This window comes from Lemur catta, chromosome 7 (assembly GCF_020740605.2).
Source record: "Lemur catta isolate mLemCat1 chromosome 7, mLemCat1.pri, whole genome shotgun sequence".
Taxonomy (NCBI): domain Eukaryota; kingdom Metazoa; phylum Chordata; class Mammalia; order Primates; family Lemuridae; genus Lemur; species Lemur catta.
This window is the reverse complement of record NC_059134.1, coordinates 56,652,500-56,663,427: the sequence shown is the minus strand read 5'-3', so window position 1 is coordinate 56,663,427 and position 10,928 is coordinate 56,652,500. Positions and strand designations below refer to the sequence as shown.

The window sequence follows — 10,928 nt, the reverse complement described above, 5'->3', positions numbered from 1 at the left end:
AGGGGTTCTGAGGAGTCACCTCCAGGGAACCTGCAGTTCTTCTGGGAAAGGGCCGGACTCCAAAGAGAGGCAGCGGTGAGGGTGGAGTTCAGGCAGGGTGGCCTCAAGGCTGGGGGGAGGAGGGGCTCCCAGACCCCTCTGATTGCACCAGAGATAGAACGTCTTTGTAGACAGAGAAGGAAGGAGTGACTGGAACACCAGGAATGTTGGAGAGATGAAGGGGCCCCATGGCCAGGAGGGCATACTCTGTCCCCAGCACCCTGGCACAGGGCAGAGAGCAGTTCGGATGTCCTGGGGGAGAAGACAGACAGCCCTGCCCGGCACTTCACAGCCAGCATCTCATCAACCCTTACCCATGAAGTGTGCTTGGTCTGGGCACGGCCATGTGGGAGGAGAGGAATCAGGGACCAGAGGGGCTGTGCAACTTGGCTGTTTCGAGGATTTCCACCAGGTCTGCTTGGGCTCTGTGAGCAGAGGCTTGTGGGGGCTGGCTCCCCTCCTCCCAGCTGGCCCAGTGAGGGCTGACTTGAACCCTCAGCAGATCAAGCTGGGCACCAGGCTCTGTTTCCCCAGCCCCACTTTCCATCTCATAAAATGGACCATAGGGGAGGTAGGGGGGTTGTAGGTGACACCCTGGTGGTGCAGGGACCTGGGCAGGTGCTGTGGTCACCACTCCCGGAGGGGGCAACAAGTGGGCAGAACTGGAGCATTGTGACCTTGACCCAGGGGGCCACTGACCTGCAGCAAGGGGCTGCCTCTGCCCTGCTCCCCCCCACATGGGGAGGCAGAGGCCCAAGGGCAAGGGAGGGCCCACCGTGAGGCGGGGGCTGGGGGCAGCCCAGGGCCTGTCCCCACAGATGATCTAAGGCAGCTGGGCTCAGTTTAGAAGATACAGGCCAGGCATGGTGGCTCACGCCTCTAATTCTCCTCTGGGAGGCCGAAGCAGGAGGATTGCTAGAGGTCAGGAGTTCAAGACCAGCCTCAGCAAAAGTGAGACCCCCCGTCTCTATTAAAAATAGAAAGAAATTGGCTGGGCAACTAAAAATAGAAAGAAAAAAATTTAGCCGGGTGTGATGGTGTGCGTTTGTAGTCCCAGCTACTCAGGAGGCTGAGGCAGGAGGATGGCTTGAGCCCAGGAGTTTGAGGTTGCTGTGAGCTTGGCACTCTAGCCCAGAGCAAGACTCTGTCTCAAAAAAACAAAATAAAATAAATAGAAGATGCAGCCCCCGATTGCTGCAGCCAAACTTTCTCGTTCTTTTCGTCTCAGCGTGTACTGGGGCCCTCCCTGGGCCAGCCGGTATGAGAACTGAAACCGACCGGGTGGGGTCGGTACCCGCAGGACCACACGGGGTGACTAACGCTGTCCCAGAAGGAGCCCAGGGGCTATGGGCACCCAACTGGGGCCCTTTCTGCGTGGAGGAATCAGGGAGGACTTCCCAGAAACGAGGGAGTAGCAGCATTACAGAGCTTCCAGGCTACCCACGGACAGGCAGGAGGGATGACACGCACAAAGGCCTGGAGACCTGAAAGAAGACAGCGCGTGAGAAGTGTGGGGTGTGGAACGGGGGCAGGGGAGGAGCTGGGGTCCGTGCACACATGGCTGCAGAGAGCAGCAGGCTGGGAGAGGAGACTGGGGAGTGGTCGGTGGCCAGATCCCAGGGGCTGTCCTCGCGAGGTGCAGAGCTGGGATTTAGCCTGCAGGTGGCGGGCAGCCACGGAGCACGGTGGGCAGGGGCATGGTGAGGTTGGGATCACACTACAGCAGGGCCTCTGGATCTCTCGCATCAGAAGCCCCCCGGTTGCTGGGCCTCCCCACCCCAAGCTTCTGATTCTGTCAGTCAGGGATGGGGCCCAGGAGTTTGCATTGTTAACACACGGGGTGGGGGCACTCAAGCCGGTGGGGAGAGAGGAAACCAGAGGGGCTCAGGACTGGGGCATGCGGAGGGGAGGGGAAGTCTGGGGCTTGAGGCCGGGCCTGGCTTTAGAGGAAAAGGGGAGGAGCCTGGGATACACCTGGGCCCTGCACCGACCTGGGAAGAGGCCCATCGCAGGCCTGTGGCTGGCCTGAGCCCCAGCTCGGCAGCAGACGGCTTTCTCCTCCGGGAAGCCCCCAGGCCCCCCCACCTCTGCGTTCCACTGTCCAGGGGGGGCTGGGACGGGGAGAGGGCTCTGCAGTCAGACCTGGCCCACGTTCAACCAGCCCATTGCTCTCTCGAACTCCTGACCGCAAGCGATCCTCCCGCCTCAGCCTCCCAAAGTGCTAGGATTACAGGTGTGAGCCAGTGCGCTTGGCCGACTCTGCTTCTCTCTGTGACCCTGGGCAAGTCACACCATCCTCTGATCCCAGTTTCCATCTAAAATGGTGACAGCAGTACCCGTCTCAGAGCTGTTATGAGGTGCTGGGGATGTGAAAGTCCTGGGAGAGCTGCTGGCCCCGCCCCCGCGAGTTGCTGTCGTCACTATTGCTGCTATCTCGGGGAAAGGGAACCTAGTGCGAGGACATGATGCCGTCACCCGGAAGAGTTATGAATGGTGGCATTTCAGGCAAAATAATGGGTTTTTTAATTGTTTGTGATGGGCCCTAGGACGTGGGTGCTCATGGCCCCCTGTGACGTGGCTCCTGGCGCAGGGCCGGGGCAGGGCCACGGGGCCAGAATCTGAGCTCTGTTCCCTTCCGCACAGACTAAATATTTGGGCTTCTCCTTCCCCAGCCTGCCGGGACCGGGACCCCCTCTGGTGGGGAGGGGGAGGACCCTGCCTCTCGGGGCAAGGCAGGCGGGGGTGGCGGGGATGGATTGCAGCAGTCCCTGCTTGGCCCGGGCCCCGCCACCCACCAGCCCCTCAGAGGCCCCAGCACGGCCAGGGAGTCTGCTTCTGACACACGTGGGACGTGGAGCAGCTCTGCCCCTCTGGGCCTCAGTTTCCTCACCTGTAGAGTGGGGTCCGCCAGGAGGGGTGCACAGGCTGACCTCCAAGATTCCTTCTGGCTGCCCTCCAGGGCCCATGGCCACCCTAAGCCTCCCTCGTGGGGCGCCTGCTGCAGAGCTGGCCTCAGTGAGGTGGCCAAGGGGACCTGCTAAATGGGACAATCCCTCCTGAGCAGGGTGACAGCACGGACGGATGTCCTTTACCAAGCATGGAAGGCCAGGGTAGCCTTTATGGGGGGAGGGGCAGGCTTACATGACAGTGCCCCCAAATGCCACTCATATGCCCCCTCTTCCCCCAAATCATAAAAATGGTGGCCTTCTATAAGCCCCTGGTGCTTGCGGGCATTGGGGCAGGGGCTGCAGCAGGAGGCCAGGCCTCCAGCCCCCGGGGAGACAGGGTCCTGTGGACACGGCCTGATGGGACCAGCCAAGTGGGCGGTCGGGGCTGTGTCTCTGCACGGCTGTCCCAGGATCCTGACCTTCCCGGCTTCTCTCGACACCCCAGGGGGGGCGGGCTGTGACAAGCTGAAGACACCGAGACATGGCGCCAGGAGTGGTAGGGCTGAGCCTGGGCCTGGCTCTAGAGTCACTCGCAGATACTTGCTTCGTCAGTGGTAACGATGCCGTGCGCTCCCCACCGGGCTGTGTGACAGCCCCCTGCCCGTGCCTGGGAAGCCCTGGGTAAGAGCCAGCTGTGGGGCCGGGCGCGGTGGCTCACGCCTGTAATCCTAGCCCTCTGGGAGGCCGAGGCCGGTGGATCGCTCAACGTCAGGAGTTCGAGACCAGTCTGAGTGAGACCCCGTCTCTACTAAAAATAGAAATAAAAATTATCTGGACAACTAAAAATATATATAGAAAAAGTTAGCCAAGCATGGTGGCCCATGCCTGTAGTCCCAGCTACTCGGGAGGCTGAGGCAGGAGGATCGCTTGAGCCCAGGAGTTTGAGGTTGCTGTGAGCTAGACTGACGCCACGGCACTCACTCTAGCCCAGGCAACAAAGTGAGACTCTGTCTCAAAAAAAAAAAAAAAAAGAGCCAGCTGTGGCTTGTCACCACCGCAGGGCCCAGGCGCAGTGGCGCTGGCTCAGGACAAGCGTCCTATTCCCAGTGGTGGCATGTGAGTCTGGGTGCCCAGAATCCACGAATCTGATTCTTAATCATGGTGCCTTCCAATAGCGCCCCCTTTGGGAGCTTCTTCCAGGGGACAGATGTCCTGCCTCGAGCAGCCAGGCCACCCCAGCAGCCAGGTCCTGGGGCACAGGTGTGGGGCCCTGACCTCTTCGACTGCTGCCTCAATCCCTCCATGGGCCGTGTCCTCAGAGAGCTCTGAGAGCTGTCCCTATGCACACACAGGCACAGGGGCAGCCCCCAGCACACAGTAGGTGCTCAGGAAGCATGAGCGTGGCGCGATGACGAGGGAAGGCCCTCGGCACAGAGCTGGGCACCGCCACGGGCCGCTGAGGCGGGAACCACTGCGAGCCTTGTCGCCCAGTTCTCTCGTCTGTAATTAGGTTACCCGGGGAGGCCGGGGTCTCGTCCTCCTAGAGGTGCACGTGTCCTTGTGTGCCAGGAGGGTGACTCCCACCTAGAGCCTGGACCCGAAGGTTGGCCTCAGGCCTCAGGGGGCCACCTTGTGCTTCTGCTCTGTCTCTGTGCCAGGCTGGGTTGGGTCGGGGGAGACAGCAGGAACAGAAAGTGTCCAGCGGCCCTGGGCCATCTGTGTTCACTGCCCCCCGGACCCCAGGAGTGTGGGTGGGGCGCTGTGGACGGGATGGTGGGAGAGGCCCTTGCAGAGGCCCACAGCCTCCTGGGGAGAAGAGGCTGCAGGGCTGTGGGGCTTCCCCAGGGACTCGGACTCCGTGCCAGCCGCCACAGGAGCCATGTGGGTGGGCGGGGCTGGGCTTCACCCCTGCAGGGCCCTCCCTGCAGCCTCTCATGGGATGCCCAGAGCCAGGCTTTTCCATAAACCCAAGGCCCCTGTGGGTGTATCTCCTGGAGAGGCCTTGCCTTCTCTGCCCCTGAGCCTTGGCCACACGGCGCTCTCTGCCTGAGTGTCGTCTTCCAGTCCCCCTGGGCACCTGCTCCTCCTCCTTCTGGGTCCAGTCACAGCACCCACGGGAGGTGCTGCCCTGACTCCCTCCCCTGCCCCCCAGCCCCGGTTCCCAGCCCACTTGGCTCACCCCTCGGTCACAGTCTCTTCCCTGTGTCTGGGGGGTCTGTGGGCTCTGAGGGCTGGGGCCATGTCAGCCTCAGCTCTGATTCCCCAGCGTCCAGCAGAGCCTGGCTTAGTGGAGGTTTGTTGACTGACTGTTTGACTGAATTCTTCTTTAATCACAGGGGCTGCCAGTGAATAACTTACTATGTGCGTGATGTGCATTACCTAGTTTGAGCCTCACAACCATCCACAGAGGTGGGTGTTGCTGTCAATCCTACTTTACAGCAAGGGTAGAGCCAGGAGCCGAGTCAGGCCTGCTGCTAACACCGCTGTGCCCCTAACCATGCAGTGCTCCCAGCTTCTCCTGCGGCAGAGTCCTCCCCAGTCAGTGCTCCCTCGCCCCACAGCAGGTATGTAGTCAGAAGCTGGGGCTGGCTTCCCGTGTCCCCAGCATGCAGCCCCGGGCGGGGCGTGGAGCTCCAGCTCAGGGGAGCTTTGGGGAAGGAATGACAGAGTGTGTGATAGGGACACCAGCCTCGCTCTGGCTGGCACTGGAGGCTTTACACACTTGACCCCTCCCTAGTGTCAGGACAACCCTGACAGGTTAGGGCAAGCCTGTGTTCACCCCCATTTTACAGCTGAGGAAATGGAGTCTTGGGTGCTGTGATGGGTCCCTCAGCTTGTAAGGGGCAGTGGCAGGATTAAAACCTGTTTGCGCAGCTCTAACAGGCCATGCACCTGCCTGCGACACCTGCAGCCCCCCCCCCCCCCCCGCCGTGTAGCTCGTGCGTTACAAGTGTGTCCTGGGGGGGGGGAGAGGGAGGGGGGAGAGCGGTGTCTGGTGGGTGGGTCGTGTGTTTTGGGGTAGGAGGTGCTGTGTGTGCAGGAGCTGCTGGAATCGGGTTTCCTTTGCTCATGACATGGATTTCAAACCAAGCCTGGGCTTTGGTCTGAATAGGGAGTGCTGAGGGCAGAGACTCAGGGCTGTCCCTGGTGACGATGGAGTCTCTGCAGGGAGAGACGCCCTCAGGGGCCCGCAGGTCCACCCTGCACGATGGCAGGAGGGCAGCACAGCAACTGCCAGGGAGGACTGGCCTCGAAGCTGACATCTGAGGGGCCGGGCACCTGCTGGCAGATGTCACTCAGGGCATTGCAGATGAGCCCGTCACAGACCTGCAGGGAGACCACCCAGGACAAATGGCCAGTCCCAGGAGTTGGCCTTGGATCGTATGTTGCCCAGCTTACCTGTCCTTTCACCCAGAAACATCCAGGGAAATACCAGGGCTAAACAGAGCCAGGGTCTGCATCTAGCGGCTTCCTGCCCGCTGCCCCTACTCCCCGCTTGGGTCAGATGCGACTGGAAGTTGGGACACCTCTCGGGGGAGGGAGGTAGGGGGAGGGAAGGAGCATGGAGACTCCAGATGGAGATTTGGGATGCTTCAAATCCTGGCCCTGACAGACTGTTCGTATCCTTGAGTCCTGGCGCCCTGAAACCCCAGGACTATGAAGCTTTCCGAATGGAGGTCCAGACCCTGCGAAAACCTGACTCTGAGAATCTTGAGTGTGAAGGAGCCTTCAAGGTCACAGCATAAACAGGCTGCTGTCCCCGCGGCTCTCAGACAGCCTCCCACTGCACAGCCCCCTCGAGGACCGCATGCTTTTATGGATGCAAAGACAGTGGAGACATAAAATAAACACTTGGATTTTAACTACATTGTGCCCCTGGCCAGGAGCACTGGAGCCTGGGCCTCTCGCAAGCCCCTGTTCTCACCTGCCAGCCTGAATCGGGGTGTCTGGGATGGTAGCCGTGGTCTGCCACCCCCTGCCCTGGCCCTGCGGCCCCCCACTGGAGCCCAGCAGGTGAGGCACGGGGGACCCAGGGGCCAAGAGGGAGAATGTCTTCAGCAGCCATGAGCCCGGGGAGCCAAGCGGATATTGATTCCGTCTATGGGAGCAATGGGACCCGTTAAAACGCGGCTGTTAAATTGCTCTGCCTGAAGCCAGCCAGCTCTGCGGGTGGGCGGGCGGCCTGGCGGGCAGGCGGTGGACAGAGCAGCCGAGGGCTAGCGCCCTGGCGTGGTGCCTTAGACACCCCCTGGGGCCTGAGCCAGCCTGGCTGGACCTTTGCTGCCCCGGTGCCCACGGGCCCCTGCGCTCCGGCCGCACCCACTCCGTGGCATCCTCTGAGCACACAATGCTGCGCACGCCCCTCGTCTCTCGGAATCCTGCTCAGCTTTCTGGACGCAGTGCAGATGGCACCTCTTCCACGAAATCTTCCTGATTTTCCACTCCCTACTCCCAACATTTTGAGAGAAATGGGCTTTCCCTCCCCAAATCCCCGAAGCCGCCAGGGCTCTGCCTGCCTTCTGCCTCCTGCCCCTCTGCTATAATACCTGAAGAAGAGTTGTGGGCCCCTCACAGGGGGCACCTGTGCTTCGCTCGCCCCTCCCCTGCCCCCAATGTACGTGGGCCTGGGCCAGGCACCCCGGCCACGGAGCAGCTCGCCTGGGGAGGGCAGGGCAGGCGAGTGTCGGCCAAGCTGTGGCCTGATGGCCACCCCCACCCCCACTTCCCCGTCCCTGCGGCAGGTGTCAGAAACCGCTCAGTGCGGAACTGTCCCCTCTCCCTCATGTGTGATGCCCAGCCGGCCGCTACCACTCCGATGACTCAGAGTCAACCCCCACTTAGCCAAAGGCCACCTTCGTCCCTGGGATGCCCCTCAAGGAGGCTGAGAGCAGGCCCAGCAGTTGGAGCCAGGCAGTCCGGGTTTGAATCCCGGCTCAACACTAATGACTGTGTAATCTCGGCCCAGTCGCTTCCCTCTCTGAGCCTGTTTCCTTGTCAATAAAACAGAGACTGGGCCCTATCCGTCAGAAAGGTTGTGAGAATTGAATGAGACAGCTGCCGCAGAGGCCCAGAGAGGGCCACTGGCTGCCTGGAGTCACACAGCGAGAGGGTAGGAAAGATGCTCCCCTTCCCCCATCCCTCCTCTCCGGGGGTCCCGTGTTGGGCCTGGTCTGTGGAGCCTGGCAGCGGGTCCCCTGTGGCCTCGGGAACAGCAGCCCATCGGCTTGCTTGGGGCCGGGCTTGGGCCCCTCGGTTGTTCCTTTGGTCTGACCAGGCCTCCCCACGGGCCTTATCTGTCCGTTCCCTCCTTTCCCACCAAACTAATCTCTCCCTCTTTTCAGGAGTTCCTGTTTCCTCTCTGCCGCCTTCTTGTCTCTCCCCGGCCCGTCTCTCCCGTGTCTCCAGCCAGCCTCCCACACTCGGTCGGGCCGCCTCAGAGCGGCTGGTGCTGTCATCACCGGGGAGTTTCCGTCCCTCGGGGCTCCCGAGCCTCTCAGGGCCTGTCTGGGACTGCTGGCCCCTCATGCCTGGGTAGGAGATCCTGCTGGTGACGAGAATTTGAACACCCACAGGACAGTACCTGGCCTTGAATTTTTCGGGGTGGCCACTGGCCCAGGGGCCTCTACAGGCTACTGCAATGGTTTCAGGGTTTTCACCCTATAGTTTCCAGGGACTAAGATCTTAGGGTTCCAAATCCGAACACGATGAGATCCTGAACTACTAAACCTCCGAGGTTCTGGGAGCCTCTGGGACCCTGTGATCCACCTTGGGGGAGACCCCACCACATCTGACCGAGTGGGGCTCCATCCAGCTGCGTCCTGAGAACCTGACCTGCGGGTGAGGAGCAGTCCGGGGACCAGCCCCCCATGCCGCTTGGTTGTCCAGCCCCTGAACAGACAGAAGGGTGCGGGCCTTCGTCACAGGTCTCGGGATTGGCCAGTGGCAGGTACACAAGGCCCACTGAGTCAGGGGCACAGCTGGGTCTCCCATCCTGAACCCCTCCTGGCCCAGGCCCCCCACTTAGCCCAGCAAATGGCCTTCTGCCTTCCACGCTGCCCTCCCTGTGCCTGGCTGGAATGGGGATGTGGGAGAAGGGGCGTGCCTGGGCTCTGAGCCCCACTCTCCTGTGAACCTTCCCTGGGATCCAGGCCCTCTCCTCTCAGAGCCTCCGCTTCCTCCTCCATCAGAGGTGATAACAATACTCACCTGGGGGGGGGGGGCTGCTGTCAAGATTACTTGGGACAATGAGTTTGGAACGGTACTCAGCAGGTGCATAATAAATGGTAGCATTTACATTATTATGACCACCCTTTCTGACAGTCATTCTGGGTCCTTTTTCCCCATTTGCTTGTCCTGATTAAGGACCAAAGGACACCTCCAAATTCAACATTTCTGAGGTATGTTTTGTACTCAGCCCTGTGGTACTGCCCCCAGATCCAGGGCCCCATGGGTGGGTTGGGCTGATCCCAACCCATGAGGAGGCCCCAGACAGGTGGGGGAGACACACACAACAGAGGCCCCTACAACACCTTGGCTCAGTGCAACACTGGAAGGGTGCACAGAGGCTGTGGGGACCCAGAGGAGACCTGAGGGTTGTCATGGAGGGCTTCCTGGGGGAGGGGGCCATTCACCTGGGCTTTGAAGGAGGAGAGGGCATTGGCTTGAGGATGAACACAATGGCAGCTTTAAAGGTTTGAAGGGCTGTGAGGAGCTGAGAAGGGCGCGGGGGAAGGGTTCGTGGAGAGGGCTGGGAGTGGGATTCCGGCAGGGAAAATAGCATTCCAGGTCCAGAGAGAACAGCAGATGCCCAGAGGCGAGGTGGGCTGAGTGGCCGAGTTTCAATGTGGGTGAGCAAATACCTGGGGAGATGCAGGAAACGTGCACCTGGAAGGATCACCTGGGGCCTGGGGCCAGGCCTTGTGTGCCAGGCTGGGGACCCAGGGGTCGGTTCTGTGGGCCGCGGGGGGCTGACGGAGGCTGTGGAGCCGGAGGCCCCGGGCCCGGAGACAGCACACTCTGGCGGGGGCGCCCAGGGAGGCTCCACCCCCCCACGGCCCCCAGCCCTATCAGCTCCGCAAGCACAGGAAAGGCCCCTCCCATTCTGAATTTCCTCAGCTGCAAAACAGACCAGAAGACTTATCTGGAGTCCCTGTGACTCGGGCCACTCCCACGGCAAGCTCCCAGGCAGGGGTCGGAGGATGACCACAATAGCCCTCCTTCCCCCACCCCCGTGATTGGCCCAGCCCCTGAGGGTCCTCCCTGCCATCCCACCCCCGGTATGCCTGGCCCCTCCAGGTGGCCCTGCCCTCAGCGTCTGTGTCTCTTCCCACGTTTATAACCTTCTCTTAGAGCCTTTGTCTTGTAAGACACAGGTGAGGAGTAACGGCTTCCATTTTGGGGCACCTACTGTGGGCCAGGCCGAGGAGACTCCACTTGCTCACCCCGTGGTTACTGATGCCACCCACACGCAGGGAGGGACACCAAAACGCAGAGAGGACAGTGGCATGCCTGCAGTGATCCTGCTCCTCTTGGACCCTGTCTCTACTTGGCAATCGCTGGACCCCATCTGGGTCCCCTCGCAGCTCCCTGGCTGTTATTTCTGTCTCCTTTGCCTCTTTTCCTCCTCACCTGCTGGACCTCCAAGGCGCAAGTGCCCCAGGCCCGGCCCACTCCCTAAGTGACGGCGCCCAAACGTGCGCCCCCAGCCCTGGCTTCCCCCGTGTGCCAGCCTCGAGCATCTGCCTGGCTGCTCGGTATTTCCACTTGGAGCCTAAACAGTGTCACAGTCCCTGAGTGTCCACATCTGAACCCCAGTCCTCCCTCCACCCGCATCTCGGCATTCGGCCCCTCTGTCCTTCCAAGTGCTCCGGCCAACCTGGCATTCGTTCCTGGGCCTCCTTCCCCTCACGCCCCACACGCGGAGACAGAACAAATCTGCTGGCTCCACCTTCAAAACAGAACTGGAATCCCAGCACTTACCACGGCCACTGCCGCCAGCCC

At 61.3% G+C, this 10,928-nt stretch overlaps 1 long non-coding RNA gene across 2 annotated transcripts; it reads left to right on the top strand.

The window, feature by feature from the left end:
• The first annotated feature begins 5,906 nt into the window (after positions 1-5,906).
• On the top strand, positions 5,907-9,226 carry LOC123642323. Of its 2 annotated transcripts, XR_006736437.1 has the most exons (3): positions 5,907-6,941; positions 7,935-8,037; positions 8,270-9,226. It is a non-coding gene; the product is annotated as an uncharacterized LOC123642323 (long non-coding RNA). The 2 variants fall into 2 exon arrangements; XR_006736436.1 differs by having other exon boundaries at positions 7,935-9,226.
• Positions 9,227-10,928: the final 1,702 nt, after the last annotated feature.